This window comes from Scyliorhinus canicula, chromosome 1 (assembly GCF_902713615.1).
Source record: "Scyliorhinus canicula chromosome 1, sScyCan1.1, whole genome shotgun sequence".
In the NCBI taxonomy this organism is placed as follows: domain Eukaryota; kingdom Metazoa; phylum Chordata; class Chondrichthyes; order Carcharhiniformes; family Scyliorhinidae; genus Scyliorhinus; species Scyliorhinus canicula.
Window position 1 is genome coordinate 28,205,503 of NC_052146.1, and position 27,837 is coordinate 28,233,339.

The 27,837-nt window shown below is 47.7% G+C and overlaps 1 protein-coding gene across 1 annotated transcript in view; it reads left to right on the top strand.

The window, feature by feature from the left end:
- Nucleotides 1-227: 227 nt before the first annotated feature.
- LOC119953538 overlaps nt 228-27,837 on the top strand; it is a 298,044-nt gene continuing 270,434 nt past the window's right edge. Inside the window, exon 1 of the mRNA XM_038777951.1 lies at nt 228-417. The gene's annotated coding sequence lies outside the window, so the exon portion shown is untranslated. The remainder of the gene's footprint in view (nt 418-27,837) is intronic.

Sequence of the window (27,837 nt, forward strand, 5' to 3'; positions counted from 1 at the left end):
TATGTCCCCAATTGGCTCCTGTCATCAATCCATCTGCTGTCGACTGTAATTCTCAGTTTTTCCCACTGGAGTACAATGTGGTTTGTGGACATCCTTTTGTCCCTCCAGTTTTTGCAGGTTGTTGAGGTTTCGGATTGTTTTTGGTGGCCATGGTTGTAATTCTGAGCTGTACCAGCAGAGTATGTTGTTTAGTAGCTGTGGATTTTGTTTTGTTTTTGTTTGAGTTGGGTTGGGAGCTGAGGGTTGTGTTCATGTCCCTCCTCTCTTGGATCTCCTCCAGCAGGAGTAGATTGTCCCGGGTTTGGCCGGCCTGGAGACGAGGTGAAGGGTCAGAGTCAGGTGGAAATGGTGGAAGGTGGAGGAAGACACTGAGGAGGTCGCAGCCGGTGGGGGAGGAGGAAGCGCCACGTTTCTCAGGTAACAGCAGTTTGATCAGAGGGACAGTGTCGTTATTTGGGGACCATTGTGTTTGGGACTTTATTGATTTCCATTGTCCCCGCGAGACTTTCAAGGAAGTGGAGTTTGGTCAGAAATGTAACCTGGAAAGTTTGGAAGCTGGTGTGGGGAACAATGTCATTTTGAAGTGGAGCAGCCCCGGGGCTCTGGCGTTGCCCTGGAGGCTCGGGGCGGACAATCTCCGCCTTCCCCTCCCCAGCCGCAGCTCTGTGACCCCGGACACCGAACTGCCTTTAATTCCCCTCCCTCACTGTGAGAGTAAATGGGTAAGGCAGGAGAAAGGGAGCGAGTCATCGGCAGGCAGCGAGAAACTTTTGCTTTTGTTCCTTTTATTTTTAAAAAGGGCAAATTTCTTCCCTTTGTTGTGTTGGATTTGCTTTTCACACAAAGCCGGAGGAACTGACTGTCAGTACTGGGGACAAATGGGTTTGTGTTGTTGGCATGGAGTGCTTTTAAAGGATTTTTTATAACACGTAGGGTCTGGGTGTTCAATAAATTGACATCAATCAGCAGTGTGTCTAAAACCAATCAGCAGTGTGTCTAAAACCAATCAGCAGTGTGTCTAAAACAGAACAATCCTTCCCCCCCCCCCCCCCATTGAAGAGAATATTCACTTGTATTGTTCTGGGTCTTGGGAGCAGGGTGTAGCTTCAGGGCATATGTGCAATCTGTCCATAATCCTAAAACACACACTCAGTTCTGTGACACCTCCGTTTTTCAGCGTGCTGTGCAGTTTGTGTGACTATTTTATTGAAAGCTATTTTCTCCATGTTTTGGGGGGGGGGGGGGGGTGCCTTGTTGAATTATACCTTGACCCATCGTAGGTTGCAGCAATGTATTCTAAAAACATTCTTGGTGGGAGGACGAATTAGATGCATGGTTGGTTCTCTGGATTTTGAGATTTGTGGATAGGATTAGCTAAGGGAGTTTTGTTTGGCGTGTTGAATCACAGCCTATTTTTCTTAATATCCTCACCCACTGGCCTCCATGAGGCACTGTGTATTGTTTCTTTTCTATTCAGGGTAACTCCCTTGACCAAGCCTTTCCCCGTGTTTCAATTTGTTTTAGGAAACTAATCTAATAATGTCATACTTTATCCATACAAATCCATTCATGTTCTGGTGAGTGGGCAAGAGGTTCACTCCCTTTGTGTTTTTGGATGGTTAATGGGCTGTGGTGTATAGTGTCTGCTCGTCATCTTGTTACAACCTAGTAAAAGATTTCTGTGTGCCCTTTGCCGAAAGTGTACAAAATTCGCTCGCCCTAACAGGACAGTGCATTTTATTCTGCTCCACAAAAGAGTTCTTGTGCGGGATGACTGGGCTGTGCAAACCAGGATGGACAAAGGTTGACCACATAGTTTGGCTCAGCAAAGCTGTGATTGGAGTATGACAATTGAGTTAAATGGGGGGGAGAATAAGCCAGGCTGCCACCTTTTGATGGGTGATGCCTCCTATATGCTTCTCCATTTGAGAGCAGCATCAGGTTTGCTGTGATGCTCTGTTGTTAAATAACCAGACTGGACTTTTGAGTAATGGATGAAAAAAAATACATTTATGTAACTCCTTTCATCACCACCAGCATTCATCTTGAAGCATTTTACAACAAATGAAATACTTTTGAACCATAGGCATTGTTGTAATGTAGGAAATGCAGCAACCAATTTGTGCACAGAAAAGTCCCACAAATAGCAAAGTGAGAACAGGAACACGAGAGCCAGCATACCCTTGCAAGGAGTCAAAAGTTCCAGGAAAGGAAGAGATGGGCATAAAATAAGCAGGAAAGATGGTTTGTATTGTCATTGTGGGCTGCCATCTATAACAAGTGACTGGTGGCAGCCATGGCATTTGTCCACTGCCTGTATAACAACTGGGGAGGCAGTGGTGTAATGGTATTTTCACTGGACTAGGAAATCAGAAACCCAGAGTAATACTCCGGGGACCTGGGCTCGAATCCCACCACAGCAGATGGTGAAATTTGAATTCCATAAAAATCTGGAATTGAAAGTCTAACGATGACCATGAAACCATTGTCAATTGTTGTAAAAACCCATCTGGTTCACTAATAAAAGAAAATTACTGCGGATGCTGGAATCTGAAACGAAAGAGAAAATGCTGGAAAATCTCAGCAAGTCTGGCAGCATCTATAGGGAGAGAAAAGAGCTAACGTTTCGAGTCCGATGACTCTTTGACAAACAGTCATTGGACTCGAAATGTTAGTTCTTTTCTCTCCCTACAGATGCTGTCAGACCTGCTGAGATTTCCAGTGTTTTCTCTATCATTTCTGGTTCACTGATGTCCTTTAGGGAAGGAAATCTGCCACCCTTACCTGGTCTGGCCTACATGTAACTCCAGACCCACAATAATGTGGATGTCTCTCAACTTTCCCCTCAAGGGCAATTAGGGATGGGCAATAAATACTGGTCCAGCCAGCGACGCCCATGTCACATGAACAAATAAAAAAAAAACTGGGAACTAAAATGGCTGAATCACTTCGGCTGGATTTTATGTAACTGGGGCTGACAACATGTAGTCAAATGGGGGAAATATGAAGACATTTGGGTAGTTCAATTAAATTTGTAAATAACTGCCCTTTCTTGCCCCACAACAGGAGGGTGTTTGATACATACAGCCTGCAGCAATACTACAAGTTCTAGACAGGATTATTAACCATTTTATACTTCCTTATTCCTTGTTTTCCTTGTTCAGATTTTATTGCTGACTGCTGATCATTTTGCACTAGCAGTTTTATTTAAAGTTGCAGCTTACTGAAGAATCAATAGTCACGTGGCAGATTCTTGATTTCATCTATTCTGTTTTGTGAAGGTGCTGAATAGAAACAGGAGGGGGAATTCTAGGCCATTGTACATGTTTCCTGTGTCTTGCTGAGGATTATTAGTTACAATGAAGGCCAGTAAAAAGAAGAGCAGAGAAAGTCAAAGAAAAATAATTGTATCTGACCCCTGAATTGCATTGTGTTTAGTAATGGGGTGTGGAAGTTGTGGGGTTGGCCATTTATTTATTTTTTCAAAATATTTTTATTTGCTTTTTAACATTTTATACATAACACAAAAAACAAAGTAGAAAAGATAACAGAAGAATCCCCTCCCTCTCCCCCCCCACTACCAACTAATGAATATATAACTCAAAAAATAACCCCCCCCCCTTTAGCAACTGATGGTGGCCAACTCCTTAAAGTGAAGAATAAGCATGCTCCATCTCTTATAAAACCCCTCCATAGCCCTCCTCAAGGTGAATTTAGCTTTCTTAAGATTAAGGAACTCCATTTGGGGCAGCACGGTAGCATAGTGGTTAGCACAGTTGCTTCACAGCTCCAGTGTCCCAGGTTCGATTCCCGGCTTGGGTCACTGTCTGTGAGGAGTCTGCACGTTCTCCCCGTGACTGCGTGGGTTTCCTCCCACAGCCCAGAGATGTGCAGGTTAGGTGGATTGGCCATTCTAAATTATCCTTAAAGGTTAGATAGGGTTACTGGGTTACGGGGATAAAGGGGATAGGGTGGAGGCATGGGGCTTGGTGGGGTGCTCTTTCCAAGGGCTGGTGCAGACTCGATGGGCTGAATGGCCTCCTTCTGCACTGTAAATTCTATGATAGATAATTATGATACATTAGGTTCCCCCAGCCACACCAAGACACAGGATGGAGAAGCCGACCTCCACCCCAACAGAAGCCACCTTCGAGCAATCAGCGGGGTGAAGGTGAAAACATCCACCCCTATCTGCAGCTCCAGCAGGACCAATACCCCAAATATGGGCTCCAAATCCAAGTGCAAGATCGCCGACCTGGTGCTAAAGAAAGAACCCCAAAACTTCTCCAACTTCGACACCAGAACGTATGCACATGGTTAGCCGAGCCCCTCCCACACCGCTCGTATGTGTCCCCCCTCCCCACCCCACCCCAAAACAAGCGGCTCAACCGTGACCTCTTCAGGTGCACCCTGCGGACCGCCTTTAAAGGTTTGGCCATTTATAATTAAGGAACACATTTTGTGTGCATCACAAGGACCTGTCTGAACAACATTTTTACAATGTGTAGTCATATATTTGGCAAATAAAGATCCAAGTTCTGCCACTCAGTCTTTATTGAGATGTTTTTAATCTTGTGGGTGCAGCCACGCAATACACGTCATTAATACATGTGTTTCTGTGCGACTTTTAAGGATAAATAGATTAGTTGGTATGAAATCAGCCAGCTGGAGCATCAAGTGAGACACATAAATATTGTGTGGACTGTCCTGCCTCACAGTGGCGTAGAGGGTGTTGTGGAAACACCTCTGTTACTCTCTGTTGTGACGGGAGGGTTCCCTGGTGGATTTTATCAGTCAGTGTGTAATAAATTAGTTCCTTGTGCCACCTCATGTCAAATTCCTGTGGTAAAGTGTCTGTGCCCGCATACTGCCTTTCACTGATCACCTGGAGATGGTGGGGATTGTCATGAGGGACCATGGGCACAAACTCGGTCCTGTTGCTCTTCGACAACTCTATTATTGTGCAACCTCTTTTTGCTGATTCACTTGTCTTATGGGGCACAGGTTGGATATTCCAGCCCTTCCTGCATAAGTTCAAACAGCTTGTGGTTGAATGCTTGGTCTCCACTGTATGGTGTTACACAAACTGATAACCAGGCCCATCGTCATGCAGCTTGACAGAGAAAAGTGTCATTGCCCAGGGTGGGGTGTGGGCCAGCATACAATCCCCGTAGCCAGCGTTAGCGCAGTATTGGCTGAAAGCTGAGGCAGTCAGCTTGGATGAGGTTGTACAGAGGTTTGGTTGGTGGTCCCCAGTATTGTTAAACTAGAACAGTGATCTGAGAATGGAAGAGAAGGAAAGTAAGACAAGTGTGCATATAGAGACTCAGGATTAATGCAGGTGAAGGGGTTTTGTAGAAAAACTTAGGCACAGGTTGTGAATTCTGCAAACATAATGCAACATTTTCCAGCAATTTCTCATAATAGAATTGGGTGTTTCCAGCAATCCAGTTTTCTTTTTCCTGTTTTGTTTCTGGTGCACAGTTTAAAATCTGAGTACAACACAGTGCCTCTTGTTTGTGCACAATGGTGACTAACTAAGAAAGGTGTCCTGATATATATTCACAATTAAAGGAAGTTTCTTAGTACTCTATGGGGCGACAAAGTGACCCACAGAAATGGAACAGCCTCCATCAAACACCATCATTTACAGTGAATCCTAACAACAGCATCGTCACACTGCTTCCATTCTGGGTGTCCTATCTGACCTGAGGTGAATTTTGACCACACCTGCCTCATCACCAAGGCTGTGACCTTCCACCTCTGTAAAAGTGCCCATCTCTGCCCCTGCTTGTGTTTTCTGCTGCCAAAATCCTGGTGAATCCCTTTGTCACCCCCAGTCCTAATAATTCCAATTGTGGCCTGGCTCCCCTCCCATTTCCACCCTCCAAAACTTCAATTCATCCAACATTTTCCTGCCTGTATCCCAACTCACACCAAATGGTGTTCGCTTGTCAACCCTGTGCTGGCTAACCTACCCTGATTCCTGATCTGGCAACAACACCTTGATCGAGCACGGTAGCATAGTGGTTAGCACAATTGCTTCACAACTCCAGGATCCCAGGTTCGATTCCCGGCTGGGTGACTGTCCGTGTGGAGTCTGCACGTTCTCCCCGTGTCTGTGTGGGTTTCCTCCGAGTGCTCCGGTTTCCTCCCACAGTCCAAAGATGTGCGGGTAGGTGGATTGGCCATGATAAATTGCCCTTAGTGTCCTAAAAAGGTGAAGTGAGGGGTTGCTGGGTTACGGGGATAGGGTAAATACGTGGACTTCAGTAGGGTGATCTTTGTAAGGGCCGGTGCAGACTCAATGGGCCGAATAGCCCCCTTCAGCACTGTAAATTCTATAAAAATTAAATTTCCCCATGGCCTCATCCCTCCCTATCTCTCTATCCTCCTCCAATCCCGGAAACTCTCCAAAGTTTCTGTCCTGCTGCCAATTCTGGTCTCCGTGCTTCACAATTTTAATCGATCTGCTGTTGGTGGTTGTGCTTTTTGCTTAGTAGGCCCTAATATTTGGAATTCCCTCATTAGACCTTCCTGTCTTCTTTAAACCTACCTCTTTGGCCAATCATGTGGTCATCTGCTCTAATGCCTCCTTATGTGGCTTGGCACCCACGTTGATGGATAAAGCTCAGTGTGTGCTCAGATTAACTAGACCGTTTACAGACCTGATATTCTACCACCCTGGACATTGTTGACCAGACAGCTTTTGTTCAGCTGTAGCCCATGTGCAGAGGCACTCGGGTGGTTTTATTTATTTCTACACCATGTACGTCCTAAAACTTCAGCCAAGCCAAGGAGCCTGTGTAATGTATTGACTGCAGAAACTGAGCCCATGCTCCCTTCTTCTCCCTATCTGACAGATAAATATCCAGAAATGAATGGGGAATATATAAACTCTCTGGCCTTTGGGTGGATGGGGAGGAGAGCTGATGCACAAGTTCTCGAAAGAATGTTTTTCCCTCCCAGTGCGAGATCGGTGAGTCACTGCTGCTGATCAAGTTGAACTTGTGCCCATGATGCTGTTTTAGTTGAACACTTGTGTTTCCAGACCTGGTAACTCTGGGCTTTGGCAACCAACACGATCAGGAGACAACATCTCCAGGCATTTTCTGAAATTAAACAATTGAATTTAGTGCTGTCAATTTTCAGGAGGACTGGATTTGAATAAGTGTAACTAGGTGCTGTAAGCATGCTTTTCTGAGGTAAAAGTTTACATATTAACTTTTTCTAGTTCCTGGGTATTTGCTGATTGTGAGGGATTCTTTTGTGCACAGTGGGGAGGTTATGATTCTTTTATTCGCAGAATACTATAGCGCAAAAGAGGCCCTTCTGCCCATCAAGTCTGCACCGATGTATGAAAAACACCTGACCTGCCTACCTAATCCCATTTGCCAGCACTTGGATATAGCCTTAAATGTTATTATGTGCCGAGTGGTCATCCAGGTACTTTTTAAAGGATGTAAGGCAAGCCGCGTCTATCACCCTCCCAGGCAGTGCATTCCAGACGGAACCACCTCTGATTAAAAACATTTTTCCTCAAATCCGCCCTGTACCTACTGCCCTGACGTAGAACACGTGTCCGCTTCAACTAAGGGGAACAGCTGTTCCCTATCCACCCACTCCATGCCCCTCATAATCTTGTACACCTCGATCAGGTCATCCCTCAGTCTTCTCTGCTCCAGCGAAAGCAACCCAAGTCTATCCAACCTCTCTTCATAACTTAACTGTACTGGATTACTGAATTAGGGCTGAATGACATCAGTGGCCTTGTATTAATGGCCGGTTAGACAGTGTATAATGGAATTGATTGCACTGAGGAGATGGGCAGGTTATTGTGATCACCTTGGGAGTGAGTTACAGGTTGGAACCTAACCCTGATATTCAGGTGAGTTATTATATAGAACACTAGGTATCCTGGAGTGAGTTACTGTAATCTAATCACAGGGTTTGGCTGGTGTCCTAAACCGTGGCAGAGAGGCTGGGAAATGCATCACCAGTATGTGTGGAATCACTAGCACCAAAGTTGTAAGTAACAGCAAAAGAAATGGATGTAGTAAGAATTTTGGCCAAGCAGGTGTTTTTCTCATGGAGGGAGGGGAATTGGGAAAGTCAGTACCAGCAGTGTTGAGATATTTGATACGGTAAAGAACTGAGGATAGTTGGCTGTCAGCTGAGGAGATTCTGTATGGTGTGGGAGGCGAGAAGGTTTGCTCTATTCAACCTTGCAACAGTGTTGTCCATTGCTAAATTTGTGTTCCGAGGTGGTGTTGGAAATACAGGATTAGAAACCCAATATATATCTGTACAGAGGGCAAGTTTTTTTTGTTGCAAAAATATACTCACCTGAAGTGCAGTCCCCCGTTGTCTGTTTCACATAAGACCATAAGACATAGGAGCAGTATTAGGCCATTCAGCCCATCAAGTCTGCTCAGCCATTAAATCATGGCTGATATATTTCTCAACCCCATTTTTCTGCCTTCTCCCCATAACCCCTGATCCCCTTATTAATCAAGAACCTATCTATTACTGTCTTATAGACACTCAGTGATTTGGCCTCCACAGCCTTCTGCGGCAAAGAGTTCCACAGATTCACCACCCTCTGGCTGAAGAAATTCCTCCTCATCTCAGTTTTAAAGGATTGTCCCTTCAGTCTGATGAGAGTGGATTTTTGCTGCTCGCGGGGGGGGCGGGGGGGGGGGGGGGGGTGGGTGGCTTTGATCTTTTCCTTCTCCTTCCTGCTCCTTCTCACCAGTCGTCAAATCCCAGTCAACTGACTCTCTGGTTTCTCCTCCATTGCTTCGGTACGCTGAGGGGTGCGGGGTGTGATGATGTTGTTTAGCCGCCTGCTGCCTCTCTCTATCTTTTCCCTTGTCTTCTGTTTTGTCCTCCTCAGTCCCAGTCTGGTGGCTGGAGGTTTGCACGTCTCCTTGGCGGTAGTCATGCTGGCCGTTCCGTCTGCTTGGCCTTCCTTGGCTTTCGCTGCCTGTGTGTAAATAAGGCCATGTTTGGGGCTGGCCTGCACTGCCACACAGTTTGCAGCATTTAGACTGCTTGCAGTACTTTGTCTGATGTCCTTCCTGCTTTCAATTCTTGCAAATAAAAGCACTGCAGTTGGCCGCTACATGACCAGATTTTCTGCAGGTTTCCCGGTGTAGATAAGATAGCCGTGGCTTCCCCTGATGGCGAAGCTGGAGGGAAGTTGGGAGGAGTACTCCCTTATCATCAGTCTGGGGTGTCACCTTCAGCTGGTGTTTGCTGGTCCAGATTCTGGAGGTGTCTTTGAACTCAGAATAGTTGCCAACCTTGCTGACAAGGAAGGTGAGCAGATCTGTGACCAGAACATGGGGGTTGTGAAGGTGCACAGTCATCACATGAAATTAAATGAAATGAAAAATGAAATGAATTAAATGAAATGAAAATCGCTTATTGTCACGAGTAGGCTTCAATGAGGTTACTGTGAAAAGCCCCTAGTCGCCACATTCCGGCGCTTGTCCGGGGAGGCTGGTACGGCAATCGAACCGTGCTGCTGGCCTGCTTGGTCTGCTTTCAAAGCCAGCAATTTAGCCCAGTGAGCTAAACCACCCCCCTAAACATGGTTCCGTTGAGATGGCAGAGTAAAGAGAGGCTCTGCTTTGAGGATTCTCAGGTGTGTCAGGTCTCTCTTTTCCTCAAACACTTTCAGGAACTTGGTGCAGGCAGCAACATTCTTGAAGTCCATATCAAAGTACCCAGCGCTGGAGAAGTTGTACAGACAGTAAATGTCAGCAGCTTCAAATCCACAGAAATCAAGAAGGATTCTCTTAATGGAGAAGGAACAGTCAATGAAGGACAGAATGGTGGCACAGTGGTTTGTACTGCTGCCTCAGGGTTCCAGGTTCAATTCTGACCTTGGGTGACTGTCTGTGTGGAGTTTGCACTCTCTCCCCATTGTCTGCATGGGTTTCCTCCGGGTGCTCCGGTTTCCTCCCACAGTCCAAAGTTGAGCAGGTTAGACGGATTGGTCATGATAAATTGCCCCTTAGTGTCCAAAAGGTTAGCTTGGGTTGCGGAGATAGTGTGGGTGCTCTTTCAGGGGGTTGGTGTAGACATGATGGACTGAATGGCCTCCTTCTGTACTGTTGGATTTCTATGAAATATGAATGGGTACACCTCCTTCACTGTGTTTCGCCGCCACCTTAACGGTGTTCTGCACAGCCTGGTTTGAGCCTGACTGGTTGTAACCATCATCTCTTTAAGTTCCTGGTGTTAGGCACTGAAGCCCCTTCAAAGAGAACAGGCAACCATCAAAGAGCTTCCAACACCAAAGAGTAAGAGACCAAAAAACCTCTGCTGAAACCGCTCTGATTAAAAAAAATGAAACCCACTGAAATCAACAGTCACACAAACATAGCGGGAAACATGATCAGAATCCCTTCTTGATCATGGTTTCACTCCTGCCAGGTCAACTATGTCCTCTACAGGGGACAAGTTGACAGTGTCTTTTTGTCCTGTAAATGAAGGTGTTTCCTCAGCCATGGAGCACCTCCAGCACTAACCATCCAGTCATCCATATTTAAAGGCCAGTGACAGGGAGAAGTGGGGCTGTGAGGATTCTGCAGTTTAATGAGCGTGTGGGACTTGTATGTGACAGCAAGATATGTATATTGTGTTTCACTTAATGAGGGAGCTGTAACCTCGGTGATAGCCTATTAGTTTCTCCATTAATGAAGGTGAGGTTGGTGCAGGTTATATCCTCTGTAGTGAATATTATCAGGACATGTTTCCTCAAGTAAGCAACACTCCAGCAGTGGGTAACTGAAATAATCGTGGTGAGTCAAATACTCAATGTTTATAGAATATTTTCTTTTGCTGCAGGTGTTTAAAATTGGAAATTTTTGCAGTTAATTGCGTGAAATGGAATTTTGCTTAAAATGGAGAAAATATATTTAATGACCAACTTTGAAAATGGCAGCTGGTGTTCTAAGGTCTGCACATTAATCATTGAGGCTGTGTGGCAAACAGCTGGCAGCAGTTAACTGATGATTACCTACCTAGCTTTTCATTCAAAACTCCTGTGCCACTGACGTTTTTGGATGACCATTGGTGATTCCATAAAATTATCTTGGGTCCGGGTTTGGTGACTGGCAATGAGAATGATGCGACAGAAAGAATGGGTGAGATTGCTTACAGGGCGTCACACAAAAGGCTGGTAGTTCCACAGTTTCTCTTGTCCAATGGACAAGAGCGGCTGTTTCGATCGCTGACTTTTTGTTTGCTCGTTGCAGTTTTGCTTCCTCTCAGCGAGAGAATGGTGCTCAGGAACATTGCAGCATGAACAATCTCTGGTTTGAAGGCAAGTCCCTGCCGAGAGAACCACCACTGTTCAGAACAGACAGGAAAAGGCCGCCCTTTAAATGGAACCAAGGAGCTTCTCCTTGTACTTTTATTGAGCGAGTTCGGCCCTCCTACTCCTGGTCACACCTTCCTGGCTAGACCCGGCAGTGGTGATAGGATATCTGGTTTCCAAATTGCAAATGATACAAAATTTAAACAGTTGGTGCTGCTGCAATTTGAAGCTGCCTGTTGTTTTTTGGGAAAGGTTATTCAATTATCACGAGGTATTCTGCGCTGTTGCACAAAATGCTGACATTGAGTGTTAGTCAATGGATTTGTAGAAGCTTTAGCATCTCATGGTATAGATTTTAAAGAAATCCAGCCTGTTTGATTTAATCCAGACACAATATTATCAGTTTGCCCATCACCGCATCTAACTTTCTTAACTGATCCCACCACTTTCCTGCCCTTGACCACTTTTCCTGTAATCTATCAGCTGTTGAAAAGAGGTATTTCCTAATGTCTGACCTCCCGACTCTGTTGCCAGCTTGCATGGTGAATGCTGAATCATTTTATTCCCTCTTAAGAGACCTGGACTTGTTTTAAGCTGGGTGAGAGATCATCTCGGAAAGAGATATTTATCATTCAGTGTAAATCAGGTCCAGTGTGACATCCTAGACTAATTTTGAGACCGAGTTAAATTTCCCATTTTATTTCTCTCCTAATTGGACTGGATTTTTAGCTGTTTTACTTCTCTGAGCTGCATGTATCTGGGACATATTGGATGGGTCCGTTCGTCTTTTCCGATCTAGCCATTGTTTGTATGTTCCTAATGCTCAACACCTTTCTTTTGCAGATGAAGAATCTTAGCTAATCAAGTTGTTTTCCATTGTTCTAGTTTATACCACCTCTTGGATGGGTAGGGTTACGGGGATAGGGTGGAGCTGTGAGCTTGAGAGTGGTGCTCTTTCCTGGGGTCGGTGTGGACACGATGGGCCGAGTGGCTTCAGCACTGTAAATTCTGTGATTCTATGATTGGACTTGGATGTTGGACATTGGCAGAAGAACTCCACACGGTAATTCAGATGTGAACTGTGGAACTTCTACTCCATGTCTGGCATTTTGTCAGTAATCCAGCATTATTTTTGTTTTGTTCATTAACCTCTTGTACGATACAGACATGATAAGTGACAATCCAACTAACATCCTAGTTCATTTTCAGCATCCCCTTCAGCTTTAATGCCAGAGAAGACTCTTGTACATTACAAAATGCCTGTCATGACCATAGGGTGTTGCAAAGAGGTTTACAGTTAATGAAGTACTTCAAGAAGTGTCACGACTATTGAACTTTAGCAAACATTACTTCCAACATATTGTTTATTTAGAGTATCTGACCATACCACCTTTCACGTTGGTAGTGGAAGAATTCCCAGGATGATTATCAGCCTGTTGAACTGCACCAAGAATGCTCCTTCCGTGGCCAACAAGTTCAGGCATGGGAATTAAATCCAGAGGTTCTGGCCTAGGAGTAGGGATGCTATTAGAAAGCCACATAACCTCCATTCTGATGTACAGTGCCTTGCAGTTATCTGAATTCATAGATTATCATAGAATTTACAGTGCAGAAGGAGGCCATTTCGGCCCATGGAGTCTGCACCTGCTCCTGGAAAGAGCAACCTACCCAAGGTCAACACCTCCACCATATCCCCATAACCCAGTAACCCCACCCAACACTAAGGGCAATTTTGGACACTAAGGGCAATTTAGCATGGCCAATCCACCTAACCTGCACATCTTTGGACTGTGGGAGGAAACCGGAGCACCCGGAGGAAACCCACAGTACACACGGGGAGGATGTGCAGACTCCGCACAGACAGTGACCCAGCCGGGAATCGAACCTGGGACCCTTGAGCTGTGAAGCAACTGTGCTATCCACATTGCTACCGTGCTGCCCCAGCACTGAAGAACATCATTTGCCACTCATTAGCTTACGTGTACTCATTAGTACTCTCTTGGCTCTGTTACAATCCTGATGGTGATTGTTAATGTTTAAAAAGAAATCCAAAACCCCCACGATTAAAGCGGTGTACTTGTTACGAAAGGGAACGACCACAGGAAATCCCTGTACTGACTGCTTCCTCCCAGCCCCTCTCACCGTCACCCATCTATCTTAATTTTTCGGAGTAACTGTGTGATACAGGCGGGTAGGCTGGAGGAGGTAGATGTTCTGAGGGAGGATGTATTAGCAATTTAGGGTCGACAAGTCCCCTGGGCCGGATGGGATATATCCGAGGATTCTTTGGGAGGCAAGGGATGAGATTGCAGAGCCTTTGGCTTTGATCTTTGGGTGCTCACTGTCCACGGGGGTAAGTGCCAGAGGATTGGAGAGTGGTGAATGTTGTTCCTCTGTTCAAGAAAGGGAATAGGAATGACCCTGGTAATTATAGGCCGGTTTATCTTTCTTCAGTAGTCGGTAAGTTAATGGAAAAGGTCCTGAAGGATAGGATTTATGACAATTTGGAAAGATGCAGCTTAATCCGGGACAGTCACCATGGATTCGTAAAGGGTAAATATTGCCTCACAAATTTGATTGAATTCTTTAAGGAGGTGACTAAGTGAGTAGATGAAGGTAGAGCAAGTTGATGTCTTATACATGGATTTTAGTAAGGCATTTGATAAGGTTCCCCATGGTCGGCTCATGAAGAAAGTAAGGATGTGTGGGATAGAGGGAAATTTGGCCAATTGGATAAGTAACTGGCTATCGCATAGAAGACAGAGGGTGGTGGTAGATGGAAAATTTTCAGACTGGAGACCAGTTAGCAGCGGTGTACCACAGGGATCAGTGCTGGGTCCTCTGCTATTTGTGATTTTTATCAATGACTTGGAGGAGGGGGCTGAAGGGTGGGTCAGTAAATTTGCTGATGACACCAAGATTGGTGGAGTAGTGGATGAGGTGGAGGGCTGTTGTAGGCTACAAAGAGATATTGACAGGATGCAGAGCTGGGCCGAAAAATGGCAGATGGAGTTTAACCCTGATAACTGCGAGGTGATTCATTTTGGTCGGAAAAATTTGAATGCGGATTACAGGGCCAACAGCAGGATTCTGAGGAATGTGGAGGAACAGAGATCTTGGGATTCATGTCCACAGATCTCTGAAGGTTGCCACTCGAGTGGATAGAACCGTGAAGAAGGCCTATAGTGTGTTAGCGTTTATTAACAGGGGGCTTGAGTTTAAGAGCCATGGGGTTATGCTGCAACTGTACATGACCCTGGTGAGACCACACTTGGAATATTGTGTGCAGTTCTGGTCACCTCACTATAGGAAAGGATGTGGAAGCTTTGGAAAGGGTGCAAAGGAGATTTACCAGTATTCTGCCTGGATTGGAGGGTAGGTCTTATGAGGAAAGGTTGAGGGAGCTAGACCTTGTCTCTTTGGAGCGGAGGAGGGTGAGAAATAGAGATTTATAAGATGAAGAGGGGGGTAGATAGAGTGGATGTTCAGAGACTATTTCCTCAGGTGGATGTAGCTATTACAAGGTGGCATAACTATAAGGTTCAGGGTGAGAGATATAGGAGAGATGTCCGAGCTATGTTCTTTACTCCGAGTGGTTAGGGTGTTGAATGGACTGCCTACTGTGATAGTGGAGTCGGACACTTTAGGAACTTTCAAGCGGTTATTGGATCGGCACATGGAGCACACCACAATGACAGGAAGTGGGATAGCTTGATCTTGGTTTTGGACAAAGCTCGACACAACATCGAGGGCCGAAGGGCCTGTTCTGTGCTGTACTGTTCTATTTTCTATTAACTGACTAAGTACTCCACAAGATTTCACTTTTTGTATACAAAAACAAGCTTTATTTTAAGCATTATTATAATTAAACAAAACAAGCTGAATGTATAGTTTATAACGGCTTACGTTGTGAACTCAGTTCTACCGTTTATTATCCACCCCCCCCCCACCCCCCCCCCCCCCCCAGTTCCTTTATATATTTACAAGAATCTTGAATGTTCACCCACTTCTTTAGGGACCATCCCAAAGGTATGCCACAGCTCTTCAGAATTCAATTTAACTCTCCTTCGTGTTCCAACTATTCTCCAAGAATGACATTTCATGGGATCCTTCAATTAGCTTTTGGCTAAGCGATCTCCTATTTTTCTTTAACAGCCTCACATCTCTGGACTCCTCAGACGAAGAGTGTGCTTCATTGTCTTCTTGCTTAGGGATTTAAACATTGACATTACTCTGTATTGCTGATGGACCCTATGCCCCTATAGCTTCTGTACATCTGAAGTTCCCATAGTCGATTCCCAGCTTCTGGCAGACTCTTTCACTCTACCCATTTCAAGCTGATTGACCATTTGATTCTTTGAGCAACACACATCTAACTTAAATAAAAGACCATCTGAATCCTGCAGCCTATCTCAATGACAATGTGGCATGCTTTGGGATGGTTCAAAGATAAAGGGAAACTAATTATTTTATCTTCAACACAGCTCTTTGATTCTGTGGCCCATGTGAATAATTTATCTCTAATGGATATAATTGCCCTCTCCAGGCTTCCTGGTCCCACTAAGATATATAGCGATAGATCACCCCTTGTTCTCTTTACTATCAACTCTAACCTTGTACCATAAATACATGTTAATTAAACCTAACCTTGTTTGATTTGCCTTTACATTAGGGTTGTTTGTCAGGTTCTCAACAGGCAGCCACGAGGATAGAAGATTGTGTGCCGCAGGTTATCCACGAGGATCAAACGGGGTTTGTGAAGGGGAGGCAGCTGAACACTAATATACGGAGGCTCTTAAACGTTATTATGTCGGCGGTGGAAGGGGAGGCGGAGATAGTGGTGGCGCTAGATGTGGAGAAGGCCTTTGATAGGGTCAAGTGGGAGTACTTGTGGGAGGTGCTGGAAAGGTTCGGGTTTGGGGAGGGGTTTGTCAGTTGGGTGAGGCTGTTGTGTGAGGCGCCGATGGCGAGTGTGGCCACGAATAAGAGGAGGTCGGAGTATTTTCGACTATACCGAGGGACGAGGCAGGGGTGTTCCCTGTCCCCTGTACTTTTTGCGCTGGCAATTGAACCCCTGGCTATGGCGCTGAGGGAGTCGGGGGAATTGGAGGCGGCTGGTCCGGGGTGGGGAGGAGCACCGAGTGTCGCTCTATGCGGACGACCTATTGTATGTGGCAGACCCGGTGGGGGGAATGCTGGTGGTGATGGGGATTCTCCGGGAATTTGGGGATTTCTCAGGGTATAAGCTTAACTTTGGGAAAAGCGAGCTGTTTGTGGTACACCCGGGGGACCAGGAGGGGGGGATTGGGAGGCTCCCACTGAAAAGGGCGGAGAGGAGCTTCAGGTACTTGGGGGTTCAGGTGGCCAGGAGCTGGGGGGCCTTGCATAAGGTAAACCTCACAAGGCTGGTGGAGCAAATGGAGGAGGAGTTTAAGAGGTGGGACATGCTGCCGCTGTCTTTGGCGGGTAGGGTGCAGTCAGTCAAGATGACGGTGCTCCCGAGGTTTCTGTTCCTGTTCCAGTGCCTCCCTATCCTTATCCCGAAGGCCTTTTTCAGGCGGGTTAACAGGAGCATTACGGGGTTTGTGTGGGCACACGGGACTCCAAGGGTGAGACGGGTGTTCTTGGAGCGGGGCAGGGATGGGGGGGGGGGGGGGGGGCTGGCGTTGCCCAACCTCTGTGGGTATTATTGGGCTGCCAACGCAGCGATGGTGCGTAAGTAGGTAATGGACGGGGAGGGGGCAGCATGGAAGAGGATGGAGATGGCATCCTGTGTGGGCACGAGCCTGGAAGCGCTGGCAACAGCGCAGCTGCCGCTCCCTCCGATGAGGTATACCACGAACCCGGTGGTGGCACCTACCCTCAAGATTTGGGGACAATGGAGGCGGCACAGGGAGGAGGTGGGGGCCTCGATGGGGTCCCCGATACGGGGGAAACCACCGGTTTGTTCCGGGGAGAATTGATGGCGGGTTCCTGAGTTGGCACAGGGCAGGTGTCAGGAGGCTGGGGGACCTGTTCATAGACTGGAAGTTTGCGAACCTGGGTGAGCTGGAAGGGAAGTTCAGGCTCCCCCCCGGGGAACACCTTTAGGTACATGCAAGTAAGGGCGTTTGTCAGGCGGCAGGTGGCGGGGTTCCCCCTGCTGCCGCCGCGTGGGGTCCAGGACAGGGTGCTCTCGGGGGTGTGGGTTGGAGAGGGGAGGATCTCGGAAATATACCAGGTGATGCAGGAGGTAGACGAGGCCTCGGTGGAGGAGCTGAAAGATAAATGGGAGGAGGAGCTGGGTGAGGAGATTGAGGAGGGGACGTGGGCAGATGCCCTAGAAAGGGATGAACTCCTCTTCGTGTGCGAGGCTTAGCCTCATACAGTTTAAGGTACTGCATAGGGCTCATATGACCGAGACAAGGATGAGCCGGTTTTTTGGGACCGAGGACAGGTGTATTAGGTGCTCAGGGAGCCCAACAAACCATGTCCACATGTTCTGGGCATGCCCAGCGCTGGGGGAATTTTGTAAGGGTGTAGCAAGGACGGTATCGAGGGTGGTAGGATCCAGGGTCAATCCAGGCTGGGGACTCGCAATATTTGGGGTTGCAGTGGAGCCGGGTGTGCAGGAGGCGAAAGAGGCCGGTGTTCTGGCCTTTGCGTCCCTAGTAGCCCGGCGGAGGATTCTTCTTCAGTGGAAGGATGCGAGGCCCCCAAGCGTGGAGGCCTGGGTCAACGATATAGCGGAGTTTATTAAATTGGAGAGGGTGAAATTTGCCCTAAGGGGGTCAGTGCAGGGGTTTTCCAGGCGATGGCAACCATTCCTAGATCTCCTGGCAGAACGGTAAAAACAAAAGGTCAGCAGCAGCAGCAACCGGGGGGGGTCCGTCTCTTTGTTTTTGTTTTGGGTTGAATATCTGTTTTTTGCCAACGACGGGCGTTAATGTACTGTTTCTCTTTCGTATATACGGGGGGGGGGGTTCTGTTCTTTTTGTTCTTAGAATTTTCTGTTGTTTTCTTTTTTGTGAAAATGTGAAAATTTGAATAGAAATTATTTTTTTTTAAAAAGGTTCTCAACAGGCCTTTCCACTTATCCTAATTTAACCCTTTATTTCATAAAACTGAAAGTTATGATCTAAAACATATGAATGATGAACTTGGGGCCCGATTCTCCGCCCCCCACGACGGGTTGGAGAATAGCGGGAGGGCCTTCCCGACATTTTTCCCGCCCTCCCGCTATTCTCCCCCCCCCCCCCGCCCAACTCCCGACACGAATCGCTGCCGCCGTTTTTTTACGGCCGGCAGCGATTCACATCTGCTAGATGGGCCGAAGTCCCAGCCCTTTACGCTGTTTTTACGAACGGCAAACACACCTGGTCTGGCCGTTCGTAAAAACGGCGGGAACAACTCGCTTTTTATAACCATGGCACCGATTGGCACGGCAGTACCACGGCCGTGCCAAGGGTGCCATGGGCCCACGATCGGTGGGCACCGATCGCGGGCAGCGGGCCCGATGCCCGCGCACTATTTCTCCTTCCGCCGCCCCGCAGTATCCATTCGCGGGGCGGCTGAGGGGCATCCCAGCCCGCGCATGCGCGGGTTTCGCGCAAATACGCGATGGCGTCATCCGCGCATGCGCGGGTTGGAGTCTTCCAATCCGCGCATGCACGGCTGACGTCATATGACGCGTCAGCCGGCGCTAACTCCGGCAAGCGGGCTTAACGAAATTCGTTAAGCCCGTGATGCCGGAGCTTGCGGCGTCGGGCTGCTAGCCCCGACCGGGGACCAGGATCGGTTCCCGGTCGGGAAGGGGCGCGCTGGCGTCAAACCCGCCCGGGTTTGACGCCAGCCTTACGATTTCTCCCGTTTTGGGAGAATCGCGCCCTTGATTTCTGCAACAGCTCTTTAAGACTCCAGTTTTATAGTGTAACGTACAAATTTAACCACTGTGCCGTAAGATTTCAATTATAGGTCATGTTTGTAGAAGAGGGGCAGCACGGTGGCCTAGTGGTTAGCACAGCTGCCTCACGGCGCTGAGGTCCCAGGTTCGATCCCAGCTCTGGGTCACTGTCCGTGTGGAGTTTGCACATTCTCCCCGTGTCTGCGTGGGTTTCGCCCCCACAACCCAAAAATGTGCAGAGTAGGCGGATTGGCCACGCTAAATTGCCCCCTAATTGGAAAAAATAATTGGGTACTCTAAATTTTTTAAAAAAGAAAAAAAAATGTTTGTGGAAGAAACCTGGCTATCTTTGTGTGAAGCTGCTGAATCTTGCTGTTGTGGAGTATATCATTTTTCATCGCATCTTTATGTAGGTTTTTAAGTTTTTTGACAACAGGTTCTGGATTCAGGGAGGTTGAATTTGGGCACATGTTTACATTTGCTTTTCATCCTGAATTTTATGATTGGTGACAATTTACAAATAAAAAGTAATTTGACTTGGATCACTATAAAAAATATATATTTCTTGCGATGTTGGCATTGCTGGCAACGCCAGCATGTGTTACCCATCCCTAACCACTCTTGAACTTGAGTGGCTTGCCTAGCTATTTCAAGGGGCAGTTAAGAGTCAACCACATCGCTGTGGGCCTGGAGTCACACGTAGACCTGACCAGGTAAGGACAACAGATTTCTTTCCTTAAAGGAGATTAGTGAACCAGATGACAGTCGATAAAAGTTTACGGTCACCATTAGTGAGACTAGCTTTTCAATTCCAGCTTTCTCAATTGAATTTGAATTTCAGTAGCTGGCGTGGTGGGAAATGGATTCTTGTGCACAGAATATTAGCCTGGGCCTCTGTATTACTACCCATTGACATTACCATCACACCACTGTCTCCCCTCAAAATCTTTGGAAGGACCTTCGTTCAGGATGAGGTTTTTTTAAAAGAGGTCACTTCAATGAGTTCTAATTTCTTAATTTCTCCTTACCCTTCAGTCCATCATCCCTGGTGTCATCTGAGCAGCTCTGCTGAGATCACGCCTGAGTTTAGTCGTACTTTGGGGAAGATTCATAGTCACTCTCCAGGGGTAGAAGGTGGCATTGTGGCAATGTCACTAGCCTAGAAATCCAGAGGCCCAGGTAAATTCTCTGGGGGACAGGGGTTCAAATACCATCACGGTAGCAGTTGGGTAGCACGGTAGTTAGCACTGCTGCCTAGCGACCCCCGCAGGGTTGGAGGATCGTCTGGGGCCGGCGAAAATCCCGCCCCCGCCGTAGCAGAAATTCTCCGCCACCCGGGAATTGGCGGGGGCGGGAATCGGCGAGCCCCCGCGACGATTCACCAGCCCGCGATGGGCCGAAGTCCCGCCGCTGAGAGGCCTCTCCCGCCGCCGTGGTTTCAACCACCTCTGCTTGCGGCGGGATTGGCGGCGCAAGCGGGCCCCCGGGGTCCTGGGGGAGGCGCGGGGCGATCGGACCCTGGGGGGTGCCCCCACGGTGGCCAGGCCCGCGATTGGGGCCCACCGATCAGCGGGCGGGCCAGTGCCGTGGGGGCACTCTTTTTTTTCCGCCGCCACCACGGCCTCCACCATGGCGGAGGCGGAAGAGAATCCCCCAGCGCGCATGCGGGGCTCTCTGCCAGCCCCGACACCGGGCAGTGGGCGTCAAAGGCCGCTGACGTCGGTTTTGGCGGCAGTCGGCCTGGCGCCAACCACTCGGCGCAGGCCTAGCCCCCAAAGGTGCAGAGAATTCCGCACCTTTGGGGAGTCCCGACGCCGGAGTGGTTGGCGCCACTCCGCTATGCCGGGACCCCCCGCCCCGCTGGGTAGGGAAGAATCCCGGCCCTGGTCTCAGTAATGGTGACCACCATTGTCGTAAAACCCATCTGGTTCACCAGTGCCCTTTTAGAAAAGTAAATCTGCCATCTCCACTTAGTTGGGCCTACATGTGACTCCAGACCCAAAGGCATTAGAAAGACAGGTTTTGGTGGAAATGGGGTCATCCTGAGATCTGGGAACGCTGTAAGAGGGAATCTGAATGGACTGGGGAGAGAAATCCCAAGGTCTGTGAATGTTTGGGTCGGGAAGCACCAAATTGTCTATGGGATGTTTGAGTATTGGTTGGGAATGGTGCTGGGGAGGGATCCTGAAAGCTGACAAAAGTGACGTATGTGACCTGAGGCTCCTGGCAGTGAACAAAATACATTGGGTGGGATTCTCCCGCCCCAATGCCGGCACGCGATTCTCCTAGGTGTGGTGAATCGGCGCTGGTCACAGGCCGCTGTACAAGGCAGGGCCGATTCTCCGGCCCGCCTGCGCCGTCCACACCTGGTCGCTGCTAGCAGGAACTCTGCGCGATGGGTCGGAAGGGCGGCCTGTGGGGGGGTGGGAGAGGGGTGCTCCATCCCCGGGGGGGCCTCCGATGGGGTCTGGCCTGTGATCCGGGCCCACCAATTGGTGGGCCAGCCTCCCTCCCCTCCGGGTCTACTTTGTTGCGCCATGTTGCGTCGGGAACGGTGCGTTCCGTAAAGCCATCGCACATGAATGGGTTGGCGCCGCCCGCAGTGCGCGCCAGGAAGTGAGGCTGGAGCGGCGTGAACCGCTCCAGCGCCATGCGGGGGCCAGAATCGCTAGTGCCCAAGCCCATTTCGCGCCATCGTGAAACACGACGGCGTTCACGATGGCGCGGACACTCTGTCCCGCGATTGGAGAATCGCGCCCTTTGTCTTTAAAAACATAGTTTTCAAATTTTAGTTAATAATTCATCATTTGCATAGTTATAATACAGAATTCCGAATTCCCGCTCTTTAAGTTGACAAACATGACTTGCTGTCTCATTCGCAGATGACAATATTTGTAATGGGATTTGGATTGAAAATAAAGGAGATTGGCTGCTGTCCATTTCAGTCGGGAATTTCCAATTTCAATTTCCAGGAATGTTTGAACCACTTATAAAAAGCAATTAAATTCTGTCCACCATTTTCATTGAGAAAACGAAAATCCAGGTCATATCTGTTTTCATCTATTTGTTAACTGTGGCGAATAAAGGGAGATGCTGCTAATCACATCATTATGTGAATTAAAAATTGAGCGATTCACAGTAGACAAGTCGTGGAAGCTTTTGATACATCAGTTGAAAGCTTGCTTACCTGCTTGCTTTGTTCTGTGCTGAGTCTAACCCTAAAATGAAAGTGGATTAACCCCATTGTGGCTATCCTAATCCTAATATCCACAATCCTAACATGTACACTGATTTTCAGTCTACTTAAACCAAAACTTAAAAAGAACACATTCTCTGTCACCCTACCTGTAAAACAGCTCCTAATCTAGCCCTGTGTGAAAAGGTGAATATGGAACCAAATTCAGTCCTAAACGTGTCCAGTCACTGATTTAAACCTGCAAGTTGTTCAACTCTAACATTGGTGCCAACTTCTAATGCAGCTTAAAATGAACATGGACTGAATTTAAACCTCACCTTAATGTCACCATAATGTGGACAAAAAGCCTGCTCCCATAACCATACAGTTTCCCCAATCCTAAACTTAATGAATCCCAAATGTGCCTCTTTTTGATGTGTTGGTATTTTAGCAGTGTAAAATCTCAGGTGATCAGTTGTCTGTGTGATGCAGACATTCTCCCGAGCGACGTTGCGCAATACTGAATGTGCAATGGGCAAAAAAAAATGCAAGCTAGCTTTAGAACGTAATATCTTAATGCTTCGTTTGGGTAGCAATTTTTGAGGAGCCTGTAATGTGTCGGTGGAAAGTTTCTTCAGTGTGAGGAGGAAGCAAAGACAGACTTTCAAATGATAAAAAGACTTGTATTTATAAAGCGCTTTTCACATCCATCAGGCATCTCACAGTGCTTTACAGCTAATGAAGTACTTTTGAAGTGTAGTCACTGTTGTAATGTAGTAACATGATGACCAATTTGTGCACAGCAAGCTCCCAGACACAGCAATCTGATCTGAATGAAAATGGTTCAGTCCTGGATACGATGAACAATAGAATTCAACCCCCAGACTCAGTTGTGAACTTGCTGGTGTGTCGGCAAGGCAGACAACTTGGTGAATCCCTTCATACTGAGGAGGCAAAAGGTCTTTTTCCGCAAATCTTGCAGCAAATTTCTCTTTTTGCCAAAAATGGTTCTTGGCATACTGGTGACGTTGACACAGATTTTAGGCTGGGATTTTCGTGAGCAGTGGGTCAGCGTAACCAGTCAATGTTGTGATGGGACCGTAACTGATACTTTAACCAGTCAAATCACCATGGAAACAGATGGCTGTATTCAACAATGACCTGCTTAACCCCGGCTTTAAACAACACAAAAAAAATCCAGGATCTTGCAGTGCACATAGAACACATGAGCTAACCAGATAAAGCTTAGCGATTGGCTCCTTTTCCCACTATACATTTACAGACTTTATATAGAATATAACTCTCTCTTGCTGAGTTGGACTAAAGCAACTGTGTGAATCATCATTTTTTTCCTGTTAGAAATCAGATGTGTTTATTACCCAATCTCCCCCCTCACCGCAAACACTTCAAAAAATATTGTGTGAATTTGTATCTTGGAGACGAAGTTTGAGGGATTTCCCCCCCAAAAAGATTTCATTGTTGCAAATGATACGAATTTAAATATAATCTTTTACTCATCATTTAGAAACCTCTCTCTATCTGTGTTTTTATAGTCCTGTGGTTATTGCATGTGAAAATCTTCAGAGGATAGGCCACTGTAGAAATCTTAAACAAACCTGCTGGAAATCCGGGGAAGGTCTGTCAGTCGTACCTTAAAGAGTAAAGGTCGATGAATATTTTAGCTGCAAGCTTTCTTCAAAACAGAAAGTGAGACTGTCACGGGACAGACTAAACAAAGCAGAATCACAGCCACCATTGTGTAGGAGTTTGCATTCTATTGCCACTTTTGCGTGCTGCTTGAGAGATTGATACTAGATCCGTTTTTTTGGGCTTATCCTCCACATTGGATTTCCAGGTGATGCTATTCACTTTCAGGCGCTAGATAGAAGCAGTCAGTCAACCCCATGGTAGTTACGAGACTGAAGGAAAAGTAGGTATCCAAGCAAAGTGAGATGGTGCTTCTGTATCTCTTACTGAGCCGACAGCTAGTTGCGATTAAGTGCCTGAGAGCACTTGCCATGATGGTGTCATGACATTGGTGAAGAAAGGGCAGTGTAAGATATCACCCTGGTGCTGTGTGTGGGCTCCCGGAAGTGTAGCATCACATCACTAAAAGCAGTGAACAGGGGTGAAAAGGGTGGACAAGAAATTAGCCCAGGTTCATGCAATGCCTATTGAAAACCTATGCGTGCAATGACTTCAGCCTTCTCTGTCTGTGTGTACTATCATGCTATGTGGATGTGCAAACTGGTGGAAGAAAAATCACGTCTTGGGGCCCAGCCTGTCAAGAAAATGGGTGATATCCAAAGGCCACGCTACGCCCGAAAAGCAACTCGTCGCAGCACAGCGTGGCCGATAAAAGCCGGGAGAACCCACTCCCAGGATCTACCCGCCACAAACTACCTCGCAAGATCGTGTTAGATCTCGCGAGACGTTTCGATGTAAAACCGGCCCATTGTGGGCGGGATCACGCGTTCTCCACTGAGGCCCCTTATTTGACGTGAGTGGCGTTTTATAGCCGTTTTTCTCGGCGCTGCAAGCTAAAGGCGTCCGCTATGGGACTTTGTTCCCATTTAGTTGAATCGCACCCAATAACCACACTTTTTGTAAATGAGTTAGATATTGAATGTGAAACTTCTGAGTTGCCATTGTGTCGCGAAGAGAAAATGATCATAATACCTCCACTTTGATGAAAAGTTTAAAAATAATTATCTTTGTTTTCTGAGCATCATTGACTTTGCCAATTGCTTGGTGTTACAGACAGGTGAGAGGGGCAAACCAAGATCCTTTATTTTTTTCATCGTCTGTCTGTAAGCAGAGGTGTTTTTAGTTTTGAGATAGGCTGTGGCATGCCTCCCCAAACTCTGTGCCTGTGAAGTTAATTTTAAAACGATTTGCAACAAATTCTCTTTGGGGTAAAATCAGAAGTGTCGTTTGTTCATGCATTCAAATCTGGGGGGATGTCCATAGCAACTACATACACACACAAGAAGGAGCTAAGAAAAAAAAGAGTTTTACCACTAGGATATACTTTGAACAAAATAAACACAAATAGGAATTAAAATTTGCGTGAATGTTAGTGTTCAGAATGTCAAAAACTTTAAATGCCAAAGGGGCCTAGATCAATGAGTCAGTTACAGGTTAACAATCAGTACTGATGGTTCTCGCTCTCTCTTTATTATAAGTACAGGCTGGGGTGACGTCATCTGTTGCTCCCTTGTTTCTTCTGTAGTAATGGGTCCACACACTGATAGGTATGAGGTTCCACAAGGATGGGGTTGAACTTTGTCCTGTAATTACTGTTGGAGGCTTCCAGAACTGTAGCCAACTTGCAAATCATGCAGCAGTTTGGTCTAGCAAAGTCCATTTTTAAAAGAGCAGAAAGTATGATTTGATTTAAACAGTTTATGATTTCCTTCATGTCTTATGGATGGGACACTTAACATACACGTAAATTCATTTATCGGACATAGTTCAGTTTGACCAAAAACTACACGTTCACAATGAGCTGTGGTGAGACATGCTGAATATAAATGAAAGGATGTAAGACCGCACTGATGTGAGTTTGAGTGTCCCTTTGGTTAACCTCTTGATTCTGGCTGGATTGAAGGAATGAAAATCCCTAAGGAACCAGCCTGACTCCTAGAGACTGCACAAGGCATGAATACAACCTGAAAAAAGAACGGATAAAATATAAGGGGCGCGATTCTCCGCTCCCCATGCCGGGTGGGAGAATCGCGGGAGGGCCCCCCGACAAATTTCGCGCCCCCTGCGATTTCCGCCCCCCCCTGGCTCGGAAGAATCGGCGCTCGCCGTTTTTCACGGCGAACGCCGATTCTCCGACCCGGATGGGCTGAGCGGCCTGCCGTTCGCGGGCGTTTCACGACAGCGGCAAACACACCTGGTCGCTGCCGTCGTGAAACGGGAGTGAGAAGCCCGTTTGGGGCTTGTAGGTGGCCTAGCAAGGAAAGAGCACCACGACTGTGCTCGGCAGGGGACAGGCCCGCGATCGTGCCCACCGATCGTCGGGCCGGCGTCCAAATCGGACGCACTATTTCCCCTCCGCCGCCCCGCAAGATCAACCGCCACATCTTGCGGGGCGGCTGAGGGGAAAGACGGCCACCGCGCAAGCACGGGTTTGTGCCGTCAGCGTCACGACGTCAGCCGCGCATGCGCGGGTTGGAGCCTCACTCCCATTTTGCGCCAGCCGCGCCATTCTTGGCGCGACGCCCCCGCGGCCGAGAGTTATGGAGTGCCGTTCCTAGCCCCGCCGGGAGGGGAGATAGGGGGCGAGGAGCGGCCTCCAAGGCCGTCGTGAAACTCGGCCGAGTTCACGACGGCCCTCCCGATTTTTCGAATTCCGCCCTAGATATCTAGATTGTTCTAATGGAAAACAGTGAGATATCTGGGGGAATGAGAGTTTTTAAGTGGGTTTTAATCAAGCAGAGTTTACACTGGCAATGGAATAGTCCGAGAGTGTCTAACGGCACAAGGACACCAGACCAGTGTGTTGTATTTTTTTAAACACTATGGGCAGAATTCTCTGATAATGGAGCTATGTCCCCACGCCCGCGAGAAAACGGGTGTGAATCATTCAGGACTTTCCTGGAGAAAGTCCAGAGTGATTCTCTGTTTTGAAGGGGGCTCGAAGGGCCCCGGAGTAGTCCCCGCAGCTCCGGCTGCCGATACGGGGCCCTGCACTTGCGGGTGCGGGCAACATGGTGGACCCACACAGCAGGGCGGCCCCGACAATATAGCCCCCCCCCAGATCGTGCGTGCCCGCCGATCGGTGGCCCCCGATCGCGAGCCTGGCCATCCTGGAGGCCCCCCTCCGGTGACTGATCCCCCCCACCAGGGCGGCCGCGGACTGATTCTGCAGCCGCCATTCTGAGCTCCCGCCGAGTGGAACCATGAGTGAACCACGCCGGCGAGAACTCGGCAAGTTGTAGGCGGTGAATCACCGCAGAGACCTCTTTCAATGGCCCCCGACTGGCGCCACGTCGACCGCGCGACTGGCGTGGGATTGTCCGGTCCCCGGAGAATCGCGAGAAGGCGTTGGACCTGATCGCGGAGGCTAGGAGAATCCCAGCCCATGCGCTTTGTCCGCTTTGATGAATTAGCAGTTAAAACTTTCTTCCAGCCCACCAGTAATTGCATAGTTTATTCAGTTGCACATTTCCATAGCTATGCACTGATCTAGCAGTTCGCCAATGTTGGATATTTCCTGTTGTGGGAGTGGGCATATTGTGGGCAACACTGAGCTTCAATTGTGCTGAGGTTTGAGAGATTGTTTTGATACAATAATCAAACGCTGGCAATCTACAAGAGTAAAAATTCCAATATTGCGGATGCTGGAAGTCTGAGGCAAAAACCAAAAACAAAAGTTGGGATGTAAAAGAGGATGAGAAAATGTTGCTCATTTCTGGGATAGACCCTTGGCAGAATAAGAAG